Source organism: Rhinopithecus roxellana, chromosome 4 (assembly GCF_007565055.1).
Source record: "Rhinopithecus roxellana isolate Shanxi Qingling chromosome 4, ASM756505v1, whole genome shotgun sequence".
NCBI classification, from domain to species: domain Eukaryota; kingdom Metazoa; phylum Chordata; class Mammalia; order Primates; family Cercopithecidae; genus Rhinopithecus; species Rhinopithecus roxellana.
This window is the reverse complement of record NC_044552.1, coordinates 90,984,557-91,008,276: the sequence shown is the minus strand read 5'-3', so window position 1 is coordinate 91,008,276 and position 23,720 is coordinate 90,984,557. Positions and strand designations below refer to the sequence as shown.

The 23,720-nt window shown below is 39.5% G+C and overlaps 1 long non-coding RNA gene across 3 annotated transcripts in view; it reads left to right on the top strand.

Annotated features, from left to right (window-relative positions):
• Nucleotides 1–18,507, top strand: part of LOC115897049 — a 61,751-nt gene extending 43,244 nt beyond the window's left edge. For all 3 annotated transcript variants that reach the window (XR_004056998.1, XR_004056997.1, XR_004056996.1), the window contains 2 exons: nt 14,972–15,157; nt 16,105–18,507. This is a non-coding gene — a long non-coding RNA (uncharacterized LOC115897049). The remainder of the gene's footprint in view (nt 1–14,971; nt 15,158–16,104) is intronic.
• The last annotated feature ends 5,213 nt before the right edge of the window (nt 18,508–23,720 follow it).

Below are 23,720 nucleotides of genomic sequence, written 5' to 3'. Positions count from 1 at the left end.
CACTACCAACCCAATAAGACTTCCCTGTAAACTCTTCACTCAGGTTCTGTTTAAACATCATAGCCTCTGAAAAGCCTCTACTCTTCCTCCTAGTCCCAGCCAATCATGGTCAAATGTCGTTTGTAGGCTCCCTTATGCATATGTGTCTTACTAAGGTGCAGCAATTTGCATTCACAACCATTATTATTGGCTCTTGAGGTATGAGTCACGTACATCCTGTCCATCTTTGGCCATCAGTAATCATCAGTTGTCTGAACTGTCACATGTGCTGAGTTTTGATTATCTGGGAAGGTTGATGGCTCCTTTGTGACTCCCAGGATTAATTTCTGGTGCTCAGTTAATATGAGCCAATTTAAATATTAACATAAAGAACACTTGATAAGGTGACTCAATTAGGAATCCTAGGCACAGTATTTTCTTAGCCATATGTAAATGATATCTTGTTATTTATTTTAAGCATCTTATTTTAGCTGTTCTCTTATAATTTTGAAAGGCAAGTGATTAATTGATGTGTAAAATTATGAAGATATATTTTTTTCGCCTTAAGTAGATGGAGTAGGAATTTTCTATTGATAAACTATGACTATGTTTAAGTTTTCAACTAACATAAATGTGACACAGGATTTTCTAGAACAGCAACCTCCAGACTTGTTATTTCTTGCTCATGTCAGTAAAAACATGTGAGCATATATTCCATTTGTGTCTGTTATTTTTTTAAATAGTAATGTTTTAATTTAATTTAATGATACTTGTATGGAGCTGGCTATATTTAAGGCACTGTTTAAAGAACTTTACAAATTTATGAAGTAGATAGTTATTCTTGTTTACATGAAAAGAAACTGAGTCATAGATTAAATAAGTTGCCCATGTTAGACAGTTGTAAGTTGCAGAGCTGAGCAGTCTGTCTGCATGCTCTTGCTGTCAATCCACTAAGCTGCCTTTATAATAAATAAAAATTTACTATAAACAACAAGTTCTAATATATTCTGTATGTTACAAAAGATACATAAAATAAATATTAAAAAAACAAGGCAAAAGGGAACAAAATATTTGTGTTTTAAAATATCAGGCTAATTGTAATTACATAAGGGCTTCACATAATCAATGACTAACCATCACAGGGAAGAATGTATGCTTTAGGATGGTTTATAATGAATGATTATAGACATAAATCTGTCTTTCAAACTGCAATCTTGATAACTTTGAATCTTTTGGCCAACAATTTTTTGTCAAATTTAGTTTGATCATCTTCATTTTTAATCTTATAATATGGCTGCTGAATAGCTTATACCAGGAGTAGAATTTTCCATGTTACCATTTTCTTGTTCACTTATGTACCTTCATCACTGATATTATCCTCAGCATGTGATGCCTTTGAAGGAATATTTTAGACCTATTTGTCCTTGTGAAGTTTAGTATAGATAAAGCTTGACAATATACTCTGCAAATTATCCTAACTGGTCTCTTATAAACTGCCATAGGGTGTAACCTACTGAAATCAGAGAATGACTACATGAGGGCACCACTGTCTACCCCTCTGTGCCTGGAACATGCATGCTTCTTTCAGGATATTTTGCTCACTGTATGAGATATAGATCCTCTGATATAATTACTGAACAAGGATGCCTGTGAAAATCCATATATCAAATATAGACTCATATTATATTTAGATAAAATGGAAATATAAATTGTAGTATTTTTCTTTACTCACCCCAAAGGATTGTCGTGTGCTGCTCCCATCCTTTTGTTGGGTTAGAGAACCCTTGAAATGCAATGAAAGAAGTCACCTGGATGTAAAGCCTCAAATATGAAGATAAAACTGTGGCTCAAAGCGGCAAAAGAGGCTCGTAAAGATGAAACTCAGCAGAGTTGCAACAGACACTTGGCTTACAAATAAAGATAGATATTGTTAACACATTTAAAATGTGAGAACAATTTAAGTTGCAGTAGTTCTTTCTGTTAAAAGTCTTTTTCCCCCCTTTTTTGTTGTCAGCCAATTACTTCATGGTTATGTTCAATCCTTAATTCAAACCTTTTGGCTGAGGCCTATGGGCATATTGTGGTATTAACAAAATGGGAACCAACTATTACTTCTCCCTTTCCACTACTGGATCAGGATCTGTTGCTTGATTGCATGCACTAATGACCCGTGAAATATTACTGTTCTGCTAATTTAACTCAGGGAGACCATTGGGGATTTGTTTGAAAAGTTGAGAGATGGTTGGAGTACTTGGCTTACAGATAAACTCACTAAAATACATGAGATTTTTCATTGCACACACCCAGTAAAACAACAACCCAGCCAACTAATCAAATGAAAAAAAAAAAAAAAAAACAGTCAAGAAAGTTGTATGCCAAACAACTATTGCACAGATTAAACATATATTTTTCAGGCAAGTATTAAATTATTTAGTTACAATTTAGACACTTAAAGGAGAGATCATATTTTATAAAGTTATAAAGTGCTAATTTCTGTGATACTTGCATGGTCTTTATAGTGCTTCCCTTTCTGTAGTGTTTCCTGTTCTTGTTTTTCATTTGCCTGACATAAGACTGTATTTTTCCTTTTTGTAGTTCAGGAAATTTAGCTCAGAGTAATTAATAGGTCTATTATTTTCCATGTATAAACATATTTGTATATATGTTTGGATAAATCAACAATGAAAATATCACAGGAGAGATTATACCTCCCTTTTGTTTGCTTACATTTAACTGTAAGTAGATAAATAATTTTAAGAAACACTACTTTAAATTTGAAGTGTTACCAATCCTTTATAATCCAAAGATATATTTTGATAGATGTTGATCAATACAGAATGAGTAGCATAATTGAATAGATTAAATTCACAAATTATACTGCATTTGTAGAATGTATTCATCCTCAATTTTTACTAAATCAAAATTTTTGATTTTTCAAGCAGAGTAAATGGCACAAATACTTCTGGAACATACAGAGTTTGACTGTTTCATTTATTCTCACTTGTATCTCAAAGTATTTCATAAATGTGAAAAATAAAATAGCATAATAATGAAAAACTGCTGTCCTTTGTCTTGCCCTTCCAAATCTCCAGTCCTCCCAGAGGCAATCATTTGTATTTATTTCAGCCATTTCTTGTAGTATTTTCACCCACATTATCCATTGATTTCCCATTAAATAAGATAAGATAAGATAAGGCTTGTTTGCTTGCTTTTTCTTTCTTTCTTCCTTTCTTCCTTTCTTTCTTTCAAGACAGAGTCTTGCTCTGTCACCCAGGCTGGAGTACAGTAGCCTGATCTCGGCTCACTGCAACCTTCGCTTCCCAAATTCAAGTGATTCTCCTGCCTCTTCCTCCTGAGTAGCTGGGATTACAGGCACACACCACCATACCTGGCTAATTTTTGTATTTTTAGTAGAGACAGGGTTTCACAACATTGGCCAGGCTGATCTTGAACTCCTGATCTCAAGTGATCCACCTGCCTCAGCCTCCCAAAGTACTGGGATTACAGGTGTTAGCCACCATGCCCAGCCAAGATAAGGCTTTCTGAAATGAAATCTTATATTCTTTTCCCACACTTTACTTTCCTACCCAACTACCCTTTTGATGTAATCGTATAATAATTTTTAGAATAAGTCAGTATTCAGTTTTTATGTTGTTATTGTGAAAATATTTTTTACTACAAAACCAAGTGGTAGTCTATGACTGTTTTTTAATAAGATATTTTTCTTTGTAGTTAATAATCCCCCCCTTTACCACATACATTAGTTTTCAGTGTATCTATCATTAATTATTTTTTATCCATTCAGCCACTCTATATCTTTTAATAGAATAAGTAAATCTATTTATTTTTTAATTGTTTTCTAGTTGTTTTGTAGATTTTTTTTCTTCCTCTCTTAGTGTCTTCCTTTTTGGTTAAGTGATGTTTTTCTATTAGCATGTTTTGATTTCTTGCTTTTTAATGTATCTGTAATAGATTTTTTGCTTTGTGGTTACCATGAGGGTTTCAAGAAACATAGTTATAAAAGTTATTTTAAACTGATAACGACTTAACTTCAATTACAACAAAGGAAGAAAAAAGAAAACCTCTATCCCTTAACCACGTTCTCTACCCACACTTCGCATTTTGATGTCACAATTTATGTCTTTTTATATTGCATAGTCATTAACAAATTATTATAGTTATTATTTTTTATTAGTTTTTTCCTTTTATATTAAAGATATGTGATTTACACACTTCCATTACATTATTAGACTATTCCAAATTTGACTGTGTACTTTTATTACTGAATTATGTACTTTCAGATGTTTACCTGTTACTCATTAGCACCTTTCATTATCTTCTTGAAGAACTCTAGCATTTCTTGTAAGACAGGTCTGGTGGTGATAAATTCTCTCAGCTTTGTTTGTCTGGAAAAGTCTTTACCTCTCCTTTATTTCTAAAGGCAGCTTTGATGGGTAGAGTATTCTTGATTGGCAGTTTATTTTTCCTTCAGCACTTTGGATATATTATTCTACTTTCTCCTGGGTTTTAATGTTGCTGCTGAGAGTCTGCTGTTAGATACTGGGATTCCCTTGTATGTCATTTTCTTTTCTCTTGCTGCTTTCAGGATCCTCTCTTTGTTTTGGATTGTAGAAATTTTGATTAAAATATGTTGTGGGGTAGTCTTACCTGGATTGAATCTGATTGGAGACTATTGACCTTCCTGTACCTGGGAATTTATATCTTTTTCCAGAATTGGAAGATAGTCTGTTATTATTTCTTTAAATAAGCTTTCTACTCCTTTCTCTACTCCCTGTTGAACACTAATGACCTGTAATTTGCTGTTCTGATGTTATCCCATACATTTCATAAGCTTTCTTCATTCTTTTTTATTCTTCTTTCTATTGTGACTGTATTTATAAGTAACCTGTCTTCAAGTTTATAGATTCTTTCCTCTGCTTCATTAGTTCTGCTGTTGATGTTCTACATTCCATTTCTCATTTGTTTTCATTGTATTTTTCAACTCCAGGATTTCTGTTTGTGATATGGTTTGGCTCTGCGTCCCCACTCAAATCTCATCTTGAATTGTAGCTCCAATAATTTCCATGTGTTATGGGAGGGGCGTGGTGGGTGATAATTGAATCATAGGGGTGGTTTCCTCCACCGCATACTGTTCTTGTGGTAGTGAAAAAGTCTCACAAAATCTGATGGTTTTATGAGGGGTTTCCCTTTTCACTTGGCTCTCATTCTCTCTTCTGCTGCCATGTAAGATGTTCCTTTCACCTTCTGCCATGATTGTGAGACCTCCCCAGCCATGTGTAACTGTGAGTCCATTAAACCTCTTTTTCTTTATAAATTACCCCATCTCAGGTATGTCTTTATCAGCAGTGTGAAAATGAACCAATACAGTTTGATATTTAAAAAAATTATTTCAATTTTTAAAATTTCTCTCATCAACTTCTGACTTGTTTTTCTGTATTTTATTGATGTTTACTGAGCTTCCTTAAAGATAGCCATTTTGAATTCTTTGTCAGGCAGTTCCTCCATCTTCATCTCTTTAGGGTCAGTCACTTGACACCTATTTTGTCCATTTAGTGACATCATATTTCCCTAATTTATCTTAATCCTTTTGGCCATGCATTAATGTCTGTACATTGACATAGGTACCTAATTTAGCCTTTGCAGTCTGGCTTTGTTTATGAGCTTCCTTTGGCATTTTTAAGGCTTTCTTTGTAAGCTTTTTCAGAGATTCAGAAAAGGTTACCTGATAGATCCCTAAGTCTGTTACCATTCTATCTATTGCAGGGCTAGGGAGTACTCTTAAGACCAGGACTGCCATGGCTGAAATCCTTTGGTTGTCAAGGCTGAGAGTGCTGGCTGTGCCTGAAGTCCATGGCTACCAAGACCAGCACAGCACTGAGGCATGCCCAAGTCTTGCAGCTTGTATGACCTGTGCACACTGAGGCTTTTCAGGGCTCAAGGTTGATGCAGTTGGTCATCTGCCATTATTTATTAAGGGTTCTATCTTATGCTTATCAATATTAATTTCCAAGTGTGCAAACATTTCAGATAATCTATCAATTTCATGAGTTCTTAGACTCCTCTTCCAGGTCCCTGTATCCTACTTTTTCCATCTGGACTGGTTTCTCCCTTAGCCTGATGAATTCCTGTAATCCTAGGACCTTCTTTTGTAGCTTTAGCTTATGTTGGCTCTACTCTTTCCTAGATTCTGTGTCTTCATCTTAAAAAAAGTATATATCCTCTTTTTGAGGCATATCCTACTATGGCTACCTGGGAAAAGGTGGAATGGCAAACAACTTAAAAAATTCATTACACATCCAAAATTTCATTTACTTTTCACTCACACTTTATTAATATCCCCTCACACTTTATTGATTTCACGATATTGATTCTTCCTATATTGTTTTGTGTGAATTTGATCCTGTCATTATGATGTTAGCTGGTTATTTTGCTCGTTAGTTGATGCAGTTTCTTCCAAGCATCGATGGTCTTTACCATTTGGCATGTTTTTGCAGTGGCTGGTACTGGTTGTTCCTTTCCATGTTTAATGCTTCCTTCAGGAGCTCTGGTAAGGCAGGCCTGGTGGTGACAAAATCTCTCAGCATTTGCTTGTCTGTGAAGGATTTTCTTTCTCCTTCACTTACGAAGCTTACTTTGGCTGAATATGAAATTCTGAGTTGAAAATTATTTTCTTTAAGAGTGTTGATTATTGGTTCCCACTCTTTTCTGGCATCTAGAGATTCTGCCAAGATCTGCTGTTAGTCTGATGGACTTCCCCTTGTGGGTAACCTGACCTTTCTCTCTGGCTGTCCTTAACATTTTTTCCTTCATTTCAACTTTGGTGAATCTGACAATTATGTGTCTTGGAGGTGCTCTTCTTGAGGAGTATCTTTGTGGCATTCTCCTTATTTCCTGAATTTGAATATTGGCCTACCTTGCTAGGTTGGGGAAGTTCTCCTGGATAATATCCTGCAGAGTGTTTTCCAACTTAGTTCCATTCTCCTCATAATTTTCAGGTACACCAATCAGTTGTAGATTTGGTCTTTTCACATAGTCCCATATTTCTTGGAGACTTTGTTCATTTTTTCTTTTTACTCTTTTTTCTCTGAACTTCTCTTCTTGCTTCATTTCAATCATTTGATCTTCAGTCACTGATACCTTTTCTTCCAGTTGATCAAATCGGCTACTGAAGCTTCTGCATGCGTCACCTAGTTCTCGTGCCATGGTTTTCAGCTCCATCAGGTCATTCAAAGATTTCTCTACACTGTTTATTCTAGTTAGCCATTTGTGTAGTCTTTTTTCAAGGTTTTTAGCTTCTTTGCGATGGGTTTGAACATTCTCCTTCAACTTGGAGATGTTTGTTATGACCAATTGTCTGAAGCCTTCTTGTCTCAACTCATCAAAGTCATTCTCTGTCCAGCTTTGTTCCGTTGCTGGTGAGGAGCCGCGTTCCTTTGGAGGAGAAGAGGCGCTCTGATTTTTAGAATTTTCAGTTTTTCTGCTCTGGTTTCTCCCCATCTTTGTGGTTTTATCTACCTTTGGTCTCTGATGATGGTGATGTAAATATGGGGTTTTGTTGTGGATGTCCTGTTTGTTAGTTTTTCTTCTGACAGTCAGGACCCTCAGCTGCAGGTCTGTTGGGGTTTGCTGGAGGTCCACTCCAGACCCTGTTTGCCTGGGTATCACCAGTGGAGGCTGCAGCACAGCAAATATTGCAGAATGGCAAATGTTGCTGCCTGATCCTTCCTCTGGAAGCTTCGTGTCAGAGGGGCACCCAGCTGTCTGAGGTGTCAGTCCACCCCTATTGGGAGGTACCTCCCAGTTAGGCTACTCGGTGGTCAGGGACCCACTTGAGGAGGCAGTCTCTCCGTTCTCAGATCTCAAACTCTGTGCTGGGAGAACCACTACTCTTCAAAGCTGTCAGACAGGGACGTTTAAGTCTGCAGAAGTTTCTGCTGCCTTTTGTTCAGCTATGTGCTGCCCCCAGAGGTGGAGTGTACATAGGCAGGCTGGCCTCCTTGAGATGCGGTGGGCTTCACTCAGTTCAAACTTCCTGGCTGCTTTGTTTACCTACTTAAGCCTCAGCAATGGAGGACACTCCTCCCCCAGACTCGCTGCTGTCTTACAGTTCAATCTCAGACTGCTGTGCTTAGCAGTGAGCGAGGCTCCATGGGTGTGGATCCTCTGAGCCAGGCATGGGATATAATCTCCTGGTGTCCCATTTGCTAAGACCGTTGGAAAAGTACAGTATTGGGGTGGGGGTGTATCGAATTTTTCCAGGTACCATCTGTCATGGCTTCCTTTTGGTAGGAAAGGGAATTCCCTGACCCCTTGCACTTCCCGGGTGAGGCGATGCCCTGCCCTACTTTGGCTCATTCTTGGGCTACACCCACTGTCGGACAAGCCCCAGTGAGATGAACCTGGTACCTCAGTTGGAAATGCAGAAATCACCCATATTCTGTGTCGCTCATGCTGGGAGCTGTAGACTAGAGCTGTTCCTATTCGGCTATCTTGGAACCTCCGCCTCTGTAACACATTTTCTTTATCCTGTCTACTATTGATGGACATTTAGGTTGATTCCGTGTCTGCTGCAATAAAAATACTTGTGAATGTCTTTATAATAGAATGAGTTACCATCCTCTGGGTATATACCCAGTTATGAGATTGCTAGGTTGAATGGTAATTCTGCTTTGAGTTCTTTGAGAAACCTCCACACTGCTTTCCACAGTGGCTGGACTAATATACACTTCCACCAGCAGTGTATAGGCATTCCCTTTTCTTTGCAACTTCATCAGCATCTATTATATTTAGACTTTTTTATTAATAGCCATTCTGACTAGTGTGAGACAGTATCTCATTGTGGTTTTGATTTGCATTTCTCTAATGATTAGTGATGTTGGGCATTTTTTCATATGCTTGTTGGCCACTTCTTTTAAGAGTATCTGCTTATGTCCTTTGCCAATGGTTTTTTTTTTTGTTGTTGTTGTTAAGTGGAGTCTTGCTCTGTTGCCTGAGCTGTAGTGCTGTGGTGCAATCTTGACTCACTGCTGCCACCGCTCCCCAGGCTCAAGTGATTCTCCTGCCTCAGCCTCCTGAGTAACTGAGACTACAGGCACATATGACCACACCTTCCTAATTTTTTTTTTTTTTTTGTATTTTTAGTAGAGATGAGGTTTTACCGTATTGGTCAGGCTGGTCTTGAACTCCTGATCTTAGGCAGTCCGCTCACCTAGGTCTCCCAAGGTGGGATTACAGCCATCAGGCACTGTGCCCAGCCTTTGCCAACTTTTTAAGGAGGTTATTTTTTTTTGCTTGTAAATTTGTTTTAGGTTCTTATAAATGTTGGGTATTAGATTTTGTCAGATGCATAGTTTGCTAAATTTTTCTCCTGTTGTGTAGGGTGTCTGTTTACTCTGTTGATAGTTTCTTTTGCTGTGCCAGAGCTCTTTAGTGTAATTAGGTCCCATTTATCAATTTTTTGTTTTGTTGTAATTGCTTTTGGAGTTTTTGTCATGAACTCTTCGTCAGTTTGTATGTCCAGAATGGTATTCTCTAGGGATTTTTTTTTTTTTTTTGAGATTTTTGTATATGGTGTAAGAAAGGGGTCCAGTTTCAATTTTCTGCATATGGCTAGCCAATTATTCTGCCACCATTTAGTGAATAGAGAGTTTTTTCCCCATTGCTTGATTTTGTCAGTTTTGCCTAATAGCTAATAGTTGTTGGTGTGTGACATCATTTCTGGGCTCTCTATTCTGTTCCATTGATCTATGTGTCTATTTTTGAAACAGGACCATACTGTTTTGATTACTGTAGCCTTGTAGCATAGTTAGAAGTCAGATAATGTGATGCCTCCAGCTTTGTTCATTTTGCTTAGGATTGCCTTTGCTTTCTGGGATCTTTTTTTGGTTCCTTATGAATTTTAGAATAGTTTTTTTTTTTTTTTTTGGAAAAAAATCCGTGAAGAATGTCAATGGTAGTTTAATAGGAATATCATTGAATCTGTAAATTGCTTTGGGCATTATGACCATTTAAAAATTATTGATTCTTCCTACCCATGATCGTAGAATGTTTTTCCATTTATTTGTGCCATCTCTGATTCCTTTGAGCAGTGTTTTGTGGTTCTCATTGTAAAGATCTTTCACCTCCTTAGTTAACTGTATTCCTTGGTATTTTATTCTTTTTGTGGCATTTGTGAATGAAATTGTGTTCTTCATTTGGTTCTTGACTTGGATGTTGGTGTATAGGATTGCTACTGATTTTTATACATTGATTTCATATCCTGAGACTGTGTGAAATTGTTTATCAGATCAAGGAGATTTTGGGAAGAGACTGTGGGGTTTTCTACATATATAATCATATCATCTGCAAATAGGAATAGTTTGACTTCTTCTCTTCCTATTTGGATGCCTTTGATTTCTTTCTCTTGCCTGATAGCTCTGGCTAGGACTTCCAGTACTAAGTTGAATAGGAGTGATGAAAGAATACATCCTTGTCTTGTGCTGGTTTTCAAAGGGAATGCTTCCAACTTTGCTCATTCAGTGTGATCTTGGCTGTGGGTTTTTTATAGATGGCCCTTATTATTTTGAAGTAGGTATGTTCTTTCAATGTCTTCTTTGTTGAGGGTGTTTTCACATGAAGCAGTGTTGAATTTTATTGAATACCTTTTCTGCATCTATTGAGATGATCATATGATTTTTGGTTTTGGTTCTGTTTATGTGATGAATCACATTTATTGATTTGTGTACATTGAACCAACCTTGCATCCCAGGGATAAAGCCTGCTTGATCATGGTAGATTAGCCCTTTGATGTGCTGCTGGATCAGTTTGCTAGTATTTTGCTGAGGATCTTTGGATTCTGTCCTTGATGGACCCTGACTGGTACATTTACTAAAATACAGCTTGGTGTTGACCATCCTGTTATCTTTCCAGGGACATAATGTGCTTGTACAATTTATAGATTCAAATCTTATGTTGTTTCTATGACTTTTTCATGATTGACATTTTAAATATTTATCATTACCTTAATTTCCATTCTCTCAGTATCTCCAATTTTGTGTATGTTGAATTTCCTTTCCCTTCCATACCTATCATTTTCTCTTTGATTGTTAACCATTTCACTTCAATTAAAAAATACTTTAAATCATGTTTTCTGTGTATCTGCATTTTTTCATGACTTCTTGTGGGCTTAATTGCCAGAATGTCTTTATTTTTCTTTCTCTTTTTTCATGTGCTTATAGACTTATTTTTAACTAATTTTGTTGTGTTACCATGTCTTTCTTGATCTTGAATAATTCTCTTTTGAAGTTTTACTTTATCCGGGAATTTGTTTTACAAAGTGTTTTATATTTATAATTTATATTTGGTTACACTTTTTTTGGTTCCGTGGCAATATTAATATAAATATTCTTCATCTTATTCTGGCTCTTTTTCAATTGTTACACATCCTCAGGTGAGTTAAATTTCCCCTCAAACCAAGATGCTCTACTTAATTTCCTTATAAAACAGTATTGAGTGTATGTGTCTTCTATTAACTTTTATTTCATTTTACTCAACAGGACAAAGCAAATTCATGTATACTTATGAGACAGGGTATATTTCAGTAGTCCCGATAGAATGAATAGTTGCACTTTCTAGGTATGCCAATAACTTTTTGAACTACTGATATTTTCCAGTTTTGTCTGGGCTTGCAGGCAAAAAATTTTCTTAAAAGCTTACCACACTCCAAATTTATCTTTTGCTGAACTTGTCATTTCTTTCTCATATTGTGATTAGGGATGCAGTTTACATTTTTGTTTTCTATTTTCTTTTGGAATGACTTCCCATGATAAAGAGGTCTGTGTTTATACTGTGTTTAATACTAAAGATTTGTTGGAATTTATAAACTGAGAACTTTATGAAGACCAAGGTTTGTGTAGTGACTACACTCAGACTCTGGAATGAGTGCTAAACATTATTTTAAGCTCAATTTGATATGCATTATTATTATTATTATTTTAGATGGAATTTCGCTGTTGTTGCCCAGGCTAGGGTACAATGGCATGATCTTGGCTCACCGCAACATCTGCCTCCCGGGTTCAAATGATTCTCCTGCCTCAGCCTTTGGAGTAGCTGGGATTACAGGCATGCGCCACCATGCGTGGCTAATTTTGTAATTTTAGTAGAGATGGGGTTTCTCCATGTTGATCAGGCTGGTCTGGAACTCCTGACCTCAGCTAATTCACCTGCCTCAGCCTCCCAAACTGCTGGGTGAGCCACCGCGCCCGGCCAAGCCCTTCATGCTAAAAACGCTCAATAAATTCGGTATTGATGGAACGTACCTCAAAATAATAAGAGCTATTTATGACAAACCCACAGCTAATATCATACTGAATGGGCAAAAACTGGAAAAATTCCCTTTGAAAACTGGCACAAGACAGGGATGCCCTCTCTCACCACTCCTATTCAACATAGTGTTGGAAGTTCTGGCTAGGGCAATCAGGCAAGAGAAAGAAATCAAGGGTATCCAGTTAGGAAAAGAAGAAGTCAAATTGTCCCTGTTTGCAGATGACATGATTGTATATGTAGAAAACCCCATTCTCTCAGCCCAAAATCTCCTTAAGCTGATAAGCAACTTCAGCAAAGTCTCAGGATACAAAATTAATGTGCAAAAATCACAAGCATTCTTATACACCAGTAACAGACAAGCAGAGAGCCAAATCAGGAATGAACTTCCATTCACAATTGCTTCAAAGAGAATCAAATACCTAGGAATCCAGCTTACAAGGGATGTAAAGGACCTCTTCAAGGAGAACTACAAACCACTGCTCAGTGAAATCAAAGAGGACACAAACAAATGGAAGAACATACCATGCTCATGGATAGGAAGAATCAATATCATGAAAATGGCCATACTGCCCAAGGTTATTTATAGATTCAATGCCATCCCCATCAAGCTACCAATGATTTTCTTCACAGAATTGGAAAAAACTGCTTTAAAGTTCATATGGAACCAAAAAAGAGCCCGCATTGCCAAGACAATCCTAAGTCAAAAGGACAAAGCTGGAGGCGTCACGCTACCTGACTTCAAACTATACTACAAGGCTACAGTAACCAAAACAGCATGGTACTGGTACCAAAACAGAGATATAGACCAATGGAACAGAACAGAGTCCTCAGAAATAATACCATACATCTACAGCCATCTGATCTTTGACAAACCTGAGAGAAACAAGAAATGGGGAAAGGATTCCCTATTTAATAAATGGTGCTGGGAAAATTGGCTAGCCATAAGTAGAAAGCTGAAACTGGATCCTTTCCTTACCCTTTATACGAAGATTAATTCAAGATGGATTAGAGACTTAAATGTTAGACCTAATACCATAAAAACCCTAGAAGAAAATCTAGGTAGTACCATTCAGGACATAGGCATGGGCAAGGACTTCATGTCTAAAACACCAAAAGCAACGGCAGCAAAAGCCAAAATTGACAAATGGGATCTAATTAAACTAAAGAGCTTTTGCACAGCAAAAGAAACTACCATCAGAGTGAACAGGCAACCTACAGAATGGGAGAAAATTTTTGCAACCTACTCATCTGACAAAGGGCTAATATCCAGAATCTACAAAGAACTCAAACAAATATACAAGAAAAAAACAAACAACCCCATCAAAAAGTGGGCAAAGGATATGAACAGACATTTCTCAAAAGAAGACATTCATACAGCCAACAGACACATGAAAAAATGCTCATCATCACTCGCCATCAGAGAAATGCAAATCAAAACCACAATGAGTTACCATCTCACACCAGTTAGAATGGCAATCATTAAGAATTCAGGAAACAACAGTTGTTGGAGAGGATGTGGAGAAATAGGAACACTTTTACACTGTTGGTGGGATTGTAAACTAGTTCAACCATTATGGAAAACAGTATGGCAATTCCTCAAGGATCTAGAACTAGATGTACCATATGACCCAGCCATCCCACTACTGGGTATATACCCAAAGGATTATAAATTATTCTACTACAAAGACACATGCACACGTATGTTTATTGCGGCACTATTCACAGTAGCAAAGACTTGGAATCAACCCAAATGTCCATCTGTGACAGACTGGATTAAGAAAATGTGGCACATATACACCATGGAATACTATGCAGCCATAAAAAAGGATGAGTTTGCGTCCTTTGTAGGGACATGGATGCAGCTGGAAACCATCATTCTTAGCAAACTATCACAAGAAGAGAAAACCAAACACCGCATGTTCTCACTCATAGGTGGGAACTGATCAATGAGATCACTTGGACTCGGGAAGGGGAACATCACGCACTGGGGCCTACCATGGGGAGGGGGGAGGAGGGAGGGATTGCCTTGGGGAGTTATACATGATATAAATGATGAATTGATGGGTGCTGACGAGTTGATGGGTGCAGCACACCAACATGGCATAAGTATACATATGTAACAAACCTGCACGTTATGCACATGTACCCTAGAACTTAAAGTATAATAATAAAAAAAAATATATTGAAACCATCAAAAAAAAAAATAAAAAATAAAAAAAAAAACCAAAAAAAAAAAAAAGAAAAAAACGAATAAAAACTTTATAAAAGTTTATCCCACATAGGCATGATCCAAGGAACAATCTCTGTTCTGATCTATTGTTTATATCTCCTTGTGTTGTCTCAGTTATTCTTTTATTATCATGATATTTTGCTCTGTGATACTTGCACCAGTTGTTGTTTTCTCATTATAGAGTCCTTTATTTGCATTCAGCTCTCACACTGTGATCCTGTTAATGATCAAAGGTCATGCTAAAAAAAGACTTTGCTCCTTTTTTATATAGTCTGAGGAGTTCGGGCAGCTAAATTCCCTGTAAAAGAAATAGGTTTTATGGATTCCTTGGCTATTGTGTTTTCTCAGTAGCCCAAGTTCTGTTTGTCTTGATTCTTCTTTCTGTCACTACTGGTTGCATTTTCTGTTCTTTACCATGATTTTCTTTGTTTGCTACAGTTAGGACCTGCACGGGCTACATCAGTAGGAAGATTGATTAAGTTCTTCCTGGTGGAAAGAATACCTTCCTGCTTGGTGTATAAATTGAGTATGTGATCCCTCAGTTTGTAATGAGAAGATAACATCTTTAACATCATTGACTTCTTCTGCATATCTAACAGAAGCTCTAAGAAGAATGGAAGAGATGTGAGTATTTAATTATTTTCTGCTCAGTATTATATAGCTTGTATGGCCTCTTCCAAATATCCATTACACTTTAAAATAATCATTTCAGTAATAATTATTAATACAAAGGATGACTCTAGAGATTGGATTTTTAAACTCTTTTAGCAGCAGATTTAGAGATGAATGGGAGTTTCTGTGTCACTGTATTAAACAGGCAGGCAGTCAGCCTCATTCATTTGTTAGCAGGGGGAAACAAAATCCAAGGGCTGGGGTTTTCTCCCTTGTATTGATGGGATGTGGATGGACTGTGGGGGATGTTTCACAGGGGAAGGATGTAAAATATAGTGCAACAAGGAAAGCCTAAGGAAAAATTCAGTAAACAGATTCATTGTTGCCTGGAAGCAATAATGACACTTCTAGGAAACTCCAGTCCTTGGGCTTTAAAACATCTGGAAGAGTTACAAAGGTATTACGTTGAGAGGTAATTGAAAAGGCTATTTTAGAAATAAGTCATTTTAATAGGTTTTTTTATGATACCTGACACACAATGTAGGTTTAATAAATAGTACATAAAATGTTACCTCTAGGGAAAAATTGCATTTTAGATCTCCATTTTCCCTGCCACAGAACAGAATGTGGAATGAAGTCAAGAGAGATAAGGGTTTATATGGCAGTTCCAGCAGTACGTTTAACATGATCCGGGGTTATTAATAGTAAATTTGTTCTATTTTGGGGGAAATCAAAACAGTCCTCTCACAGATCATTTTCAGACTTTTACCAATGTCCGTTTCAACTCTTTTTGAAGGGTGTATGCACTGGCATATAAACGACTATGGGAAAGAAGAAAAAAATGGAGGTTTAAAATAGTAGATGTTAGGATTAGACTTCAGTGGCTTATTAGATTATTGATACCTAGAAGACTTTGTAGATAAAATTATTTCCATGCATAAAATCCCACTCTTTTGTAGAACAGAACACATCTGGAAGAACAATCTGTTACCTCTGGACAAGCCCAGCTACAGGATCCGTGGGGCCGAACACAAATGAAAATACAGAATCCCTTGTTCAAAAATTATTGAAAGTTTCAAGATGGCAGCAGCAGAGCATTAAACCAAGTGGGGGATTCTTATAGGTGCAGGGCACTGTTTGACTATACATGTCTCCCACCCATGAAGCTGGCCCTGCCTCCGGCTGTGCTCCCCACCTTCCTTCCTATTCTGCTACTGATGTCTGCCATTCTGTCTTTTACACTTAAACCCTTTCCCTGATAAGCTTCAATTGCCCCTCTGTTATCAGTCACTGTAATCTCAGTGAATGTGAGTCTCATGGAAGCTCGCATCTGAGAGCAGGTTTGATGTATGGTAGGATATAGATAAATCAGGGTTGGGAGAAAGATGAAGGACAGCAGGCTACAGGAGGCTGTCAGGGTATGGCACGGGGATCTTGAGTACCTTATCAGGAAGATGCCTTTATTCAGAGTAGGATTCCTGGAATGGCCTAGTAGAAGTGTGCTGAAGAAGAAAAACTTTTATGTTTTGCTCTTATGTAGATTTTGTGTTGTGGTGGACCTTTTTAGATAGAGTAGATGGTGGTGGGCTAAGCTGCTGATGTAGGTAAGTTTGGATGTCTCTATGAATGTGCTGAGGACTTCTAAGCTGGAGGTATTAAGGATGAAAGAAACCACTCCTCTAGTCTGCAAATGCTAGGGTCCTCTTTTATGACTTAACAGATTCGGTAGCAGTTTACTCATGCTCATGTCTAGCAACTCCAAAGATGGTCCTGGGAAAAGCTTTCACCCTGACTTACAGTATACCTAACCATTACCTAGAAGCTGAGGCTGGATATTTTTAATGTGGGGAAACAAGAAGGAATCTGAGCTTTCATAGTAAAACATCTGCTACCCATAAACCTGTGTGGTATACAAATCATGTTGCTTTCATCTATTAATATATAGAAGGAAAGTGTATTAGTTACATGAATTAGTGTTGTTATTATAATGCTGTGTAATAAACAAAACATCTCTGTAGTATACAACAGTAAGCATTTATTCAGCTTATACTCTGGAGTTCTCCTCGTCTAGCATGGTCATGGCAGGGCTTGCTCATGTATCTGTCAGCTAGGCAGCTCTGCTGTTCTTGGCTGGGGTTGCTTCCATGACTGTGTGCCAGCAGGCTGTTGGTTGATCTAGTCATTCTTGCAAAATTGGATGAGTTGGTTTCACTTCATGTGTCTTATGTCCTCCAGTAGGTCAAACTGGACATGTTTTCATGACAATGGCAGTGGGCAATAGGTAGGCAGAGACATATAAATAAAATTTCAGGCTTCTATTTGCATCACGTCTGCTAACATTGGCTTGAGCAAGTTGCAAAACCAGCCAAGAACAGGAGAGCTTTCCAAATTCAAAAGGCAAGGAAGTGGACCCTGCCTTTTTAGGGGTCAGAACTGCAAAGGCATGTGACAAAGGATATGGGTAAAGGGAGGAAGGAAGGATTGGAGTCATTTATATCATCCATTTACCATAGTCTGTCAAAAGCTCTGCTAAGACTTGATGTTTAGATTACAGGGATATGCTAAGTTTTTGTTCCTTTATATCATTAAATGAAGCTGAATCACCAGAAAAATTTTACACCTATATATCAGTTTTCAATGTATTGTCTTTCAGCTCCAACTACCATTCTGTGCACTGCTTTGTGATACTGGAGCTGAACCTGGTAAAGATTTCTCTTTCTCCAGCTGGCTTGATGCTAAGCTTTATCAACAGAGGGTGCTAGAGGGACATTGTTGAGGGGATGATGGCAGGAGGGTGCTTCCCTTCCAGGTTCCAGTCCTCATTCCTTGTTATTCATTGTGAAAGTCAGTAGATCATTGTGCAGATGGCCCAGTGGAGCTGACCATCAAGGCCAACTCCTCCCTCTCACCTAGGGCCTGTTTTACTGGCAGCTCTGGGCATACCCTTAGGGAGCTGTCTTCCTACCTGGCTGGACCACTTTTATAGTTCAGATCAGATCTGTTCCCTCTGATGTTTCTTCCCCTCTGACGGGAAGTGGTAGCCCTACCCTCTTAAAAATCCTTGGTTCTTCATTGCCTGTACCCCTTCAGCCTAATAATTCTTTTTCTGTAAGTGCTATTTCTGAATCCCTTAGAGCAGGGGTTGGTAAACTATGACTAGTGGACAAAATAAGGGGATATCATTCTATACTTATCAAACTAGCTAAATATTCAGATTTATGACAACACTTAATTATGGGAAGGTTGTGGGGAAGCAAGTATCCTAATAAAATGCTAGAAGGAGTATACTATCTTTTGGGAGGTCAATATAAAATATGTAACATAATTATATATACAATATGCAATAAAACATTTAAAATGTGCATATTCTTCTTAGCTCAGCAATTAAAAAAATAATTAAAAGGATATGTAAAGACTGACATAGATTGGGGGCAAGATGGCTAACTAGATGCAACTAGAAGGAACATCTGTCTCTGAGGGACTGGAACATTAAGACTGGCACACTCCTAACAGATCTTCAGAGGAAAGGCATTGAGAGTGGATGGAGGGAAGACACAGATGCTAGGCTGAAAAAGGAGGAATCTAGGAGCCCTCCATGGGGCTACTGGGACTAATTCCTGGCATTCAATGACTACCGGGAAAGGAGTGAGTTGAGCAGGCAGAGAGCAACCTATTTGCCTGCTCAGGACAATTGAGTTGGCAGGGAGAGCTTTATAGAGAAGTGGTAGGGTCAGAACTCCAGCTGGCGTGAAGACCAGAGGGTTTGCTGCAGGAACATCTGTAGTGGAGCATAGCCAGGGGCGCCCATTTCCCTAGGCTTGACTTGCTTCTCTAGGAGACATTAGTGCTGGGGGAACTGTAAGACCTGAACTCTGCAGGATGAACTTGCCCATGAGATTAGGCCAGTACAACCTGAGTACCCCTTGGTATACTAGCCTCCCCTGGGGCCCCAGCCTGGCTGTGCCTGCTTGCAGTGTAGCCTTGGGTACCCAAGGGGTACCTCCTGGGGACTTTCATCATAGCTCCTGTGCTGGCAGACCATACCTGACCACAGAAAGCTCCAGCAGAGTAGCCACCATGGACATGCACCCGTCCACTCACACCTCCCACTGCAGCCTCTTCATGCTGCTTTGCCTGCATGCACTTACCCACATCCACCCCTACATTGCTTTGTTGACGTGTGTGAGTGTGGGCAAACCTTACATCCCCTTCCTTACCAGTGTGTGTGTGTGGGCACACACCCTGCCATGCCACTGGTGCTGGTGTGAGTGCACCCCTCCCCATGACCCCATTGGACTGCCATTGCTGTGGGAGTTTTGATGGGTACAGAGCCTGCCGACCCCACTACCACTAGCATCACACCCCTGCCCTACACTGCACCTGGGTGAAACTAGGCACAGAGAACAGCAGACCTGCCTCTACTCTGAGCTGCCACTGCTGCCCATGTGAATGTGCACAGAAGGTGCACACAATCCGGTGCCCATCAGTGCCCCATCCTCGTGCTAACACCACCACCCGTGTGGATGCATGTGCAGACATCAGTGGGGACCCCCCATATCCCTGCATTGTGCTGCGTCTGCAGCTGCGGTGAACACTCATACAGAAGCTGGCAACCCAGCACCTGCTAGCACCCCACTGTAGCCAATGGGCATGAGCTCAGCTGTGCTGCTGCTGCTGCTTCTGGCATGCGCAAATGAGGATATATCTCACTGTTACCATCCTATGAAGTGCTTTAGCTGCAACACTCATCAGAGTGTTGTGGCCAGTGGTCTGCGAGCACCTTGGCCCCTCCAGTACAGCAAGCTCCTAGCCTTGAACAGCCAGGGAACAAAGCTGGGCCGGATAGCAGTTCCCCAGTCGAAGAGTTCCAAGCTGAACCTTGGCCCCCTAAAGTCTTCCAGAAACAAAGCCAGTCAACTAAACCCACCTTATACCACAGTCAAACCCCCAAGGTTATAAAATAGGATAAAATAAAAACAAAAACCCATCAAGGAATCTGCTGGCAAGATGGCTCAATAGGAACAGCTCCGGTCTGCAGCTCCCAGCAAGACTGATGCAGAAGGCAGGTGATTTCTGCATTTCCAACTGAGGTAGCCAGTTCATCTCACTGGGACTAGTTGGGCAGTGGGTGCAGCCCACGGATGGGGAGGTGAAGCAGGATGGGGCATTGCCTCACCCGGGAAGCGCAAGGGGTCGGGGAATTCTCTGCCCTACCCAAGGGAAGCTGTAAGGGACTGTGCTCAAAGGAACAGTGCACTGTGGCTCAGATACTGCGCTTTTCCCATGTCTTCGCAACCTGCAGACCAGGAGATTCCCTCTAGTGCCTACGCCACTAGGGTCCTAGATTTCAAACACAGAACTGGGTGCCATTTGGGCAAACACCGAACTAGCTGCAGAACTTTTTTTCCCATACCCCAGTGGTGTCTGGAACAGCAGGGAGACAGAACCGTTCACTCTCCTGGAAAGGGGGTTGAAATCAGGGAGCCAAGTGGTCTGGCTCGGTGGGCCCCACCCCCAGGGAGCCTAGCAAGCTGAGATCCACTGGCTTGACATTCTTGCTGACAGCATAGAAGTCTGAGGTCGAACTGGGTCACTCGAGCTTGGTGTGGGGGAGGGGCGTCCACCGTTGCTGAGACTTGAGGAGGCAGTTTTACCCTCACAGTGTAAACAAAGCCTCCAGGAAGTTCAGACTGGGAGAAGCCCACTGCAGCTCAGCAAGGCTGCCGTGGGCAGACTGCCTCTCTAGATTCCTCCTCTGGGCAGAGCATCTCCGAAAAAAAGGCAGCAACACCAGTCAGGGGCTTATAGATAAAACCCCCATCTCCCTGGGACACAGCCCCTGGGGGAAGGGGTGACTGTAGGCACAGCTTCAGCATACTTAAACATCCCTGCTTGATGGCTCCGAAGACAGCAATAGATCTCCCAGCACAGTGTTTAAGCTCTGCTAAGGGTCAAACTGCCTCCTCCAGTGGGTCCCTGACCCGTTTGTCCTGACTGGGAGACACCTCCCAGTAGGCGCCGACAGATATCTCATACAAGAGAGCTCTGGCTGGCATCTGGCCGGTGCTCATCTGGGATGAAGCTTCCAGAGGAAGAAACAGGCAGCAATGTTTGCTGTTCTGCAGCCTCCGCTGGTGATACCCAGGCAAACAGGGTCTAGAGTGGACCTCCAGCAAACACCAGCAGATCTGCAGCAGAGGGGCCTGACTGTTAGAAGGAAAACTAACAAACAGAAAGGGATAGCATCAACATCAACAAAAAGAATGTCCACTCAGAGACCCGATCCGAAGGTCGCCAACATCAAAGACCAAAGGTAGATAAATCCATGAAGATGGGGAGAAACTAGCACAAAAAGGCTGAAAATTCCAAAAACCAGAAGGCCTCTTCTCCTTCAAAGGATCACAACTCCTCGCCAGCAAGGGAACAAAACTGGATGGAGAATGAGTTTGACAAATTGACAGAAGTAGGCTTCAGAAGGTAGGGAATAACAAACTCCTCCAAGCTAAAGGGGCATGTTCTAACCCAATGCAAGGAAACTAAGAACCTTGAAAAAAGGTTAGAGGAATTGCTAACTAGAATAACCAGTTTAGAGAAGAACATAAATGACATGATGGAGCTGAAAAATACAGCATGTGTACTTCGTGAAGCATACACAAGTATCAATAGCTGAATTGAGCAACCAGAAGAAAGGATATCAGATATTGAAGGTCAACTTAATGAAATAAAGCAAGAAGACAAGATTAGAGAAAAAAGAATGAAAAGGAACAAACAAAGCCTCCAAGAAATATGAGACTATGTGAAAAGACCAAATCTACATTTGATTGGTGTACCTGAAAGTGACAGGGAGAATGGAACCAAGTTGGAAAACACTCTTCAGGATATTATCCAGGAGAACTTCCCCAACCTAGCAAGGCAGGCCAACATTCAAATTCAGGAAATACAGAAAATACCACAAAGATACTGCTTGAGAAGAGCAACCCCAAGACACATAATTGTCAGATTCACTAAGGTTGAAATGATGGAAAAATGTTAAGGGCAGCCAGAGAGAAAGGTCAGGTTATCTACAAAGGGAAGCAGATCAGACTAACAGCACAAACCCTAAAAGCCAGAAGAGAGTGGGGGCCAATATTCAACATTCTAAAAGAAAAGAATTTTCAACTCAGAATTTCATATCCAGCCAAACTAAGTTTCATAAGCAAAGGAGAAATAAAATCCTTCACAGACAAGCAAATACTGGGAGATTTTGTCACCACTAGGCCTGCCTTACAAGAGCTCCTGAAGGAAGTGCTAAGTACGGAAAGGAAAAACCAGTACCAACCACTGCAAAAACATACCAAATTGTAAAGACCATCAACACTATGAAGAAATTGCATTAACTAATGGACAAAATAACCAGCTATCATCATAATGACAGGATCAAACTCACACATAACAATATTAACCTTAAATGTAAATGGGCTAAATGCTCTAATTAAAAGATATAGACTGGCAAATTGGATAAAGAGTCGAGACCCATCTCATGTGCAAAGACACAGGCTCAAATTAAAGGGATGGAGGAATATTTACCAAGAAAAAAAAAAAAAAAAAAAAAAAAAAAAAAAAAAAAAGCAGGGTTGCAATCCTAGTCTGATAAAACAGACTTTAAACCAACAAAGATGAAAAGAGACAAAGAAGGGCATTACATAATGGTAAAGGGATCAATGCAACAAGAAGAGCTAACTATCCTTAATATGGTACAGGAGCATGAAGATTCATAAAGCAAGTTCTTAGAGACCTACAAAGAGACTTAGACTCCCACACAATAATAGTGGGAGTCTTTAACATGCCACTGTCAATATTAGACAGATTAACAAGACAGAACATTAACAAGGATATTCAGGATTTGAACTCAGCTCTGGACCAAGCAGACCTAATAGACATCTACAGAACTCTCTACCCAAAATCAACAGAATATACATTCTTCTCAGCACCTCATCACACTTATTCTAAAACTGACCACATAATTGGAAGTAAAACACTCCTCAGCAAATGCAAAAGAACAGAAATCATAACAGTCCCTCAAACCACAGTGCAATCCAATTAGAGCTCAGGATTAAGAAGCTCACTCAAAACTGCACAACTACATGGAAACTGAACACCTGCTCCTGAATGACTACTGGATAAATAATGAAATGAAGACAGAAATAAAGATGTTCTTCGAAACCAATGAGAATAAAGACACAATGTACCAGAATCTATGGGACACATTTAAAGCAGTGTGTAGATTTATAGCACTAAATGGTCACAAGAGAAAGCAGGAAAGATCTAAAATCGACACTGTAAAATAAAAAATTAAAAGAACTAGAGAAGCAAGGGCAAACACATTCAAAAACTACCAGAAGGCAAGAAATAAGTAAGATCAGAGGAGAACTGAAGGAGATAGGAAGACTAAAAACCCTTCAAAAAAATTAATGAATCCAGGAGCTGGTTTTTTGAAAAGATCAACAAAATAGATAGACTACTAGCCAGACTAATAAAGAAGAAAAGTGGGAGGAATCAAATAGACACAATAAAAAACGATAAAGGGAATACCACC